Below are 479 nucleotides of genomic sequence, written 5' to 3' on the forward strand. Positions count from 1 at the left end.
CAGCTAATGGTAAAACAAAATCTACTAATGATTCCATGGTAAACCAGAGTTATAGCATATGTTATGTTTTCCAGCTTCTTGTCATTTATTGTGCATGCTACCTTATGTTTACCAGTTGTTATTTTACCTTAATAAAATTGGGATATGTCATGAATGGGATTGGTAACCAAAATCTAAATGTAACTATCAGCAACATTGGTTTGTATTAAGTTAGCCGTAAACTCCACTTTAGCTGCTAGTGTTAGCAAAAACTAGCTAGTCTGAGCACAGTCTGTTAACTGAATATTTGCAAGCATCCAAGTTTGGTAGCAAATCTATGCATGATTCAATGGTACACCAGAGTTATTGCATTAGTTATGTTTTCCAGATTCTTGTCATTTATTGTACATGCTACCTTATATTTTCCGGTTTTCAGGTCAGCATCTTCAGTTTTACATATTCTAAGATGGCAGTAAACCCCCATTTGGCTGCTACATTCC

The sequence above is a fragment of the Etheostoma spectabile genome, chromosome 10, assembly GCF_008692095.1.
Source record: "Etheostoma spectabile isolate EspeVRDwgs_2016 chromosome 10, UIUC_Espe_1.0, whole genome shotgun sequence".
Lineage (NCBI taxonomy): Eukaryota > Metazoa > Chordata > Actinopteri > Perciformes > Percidae > Etheostoma > Etheostoma spectabile.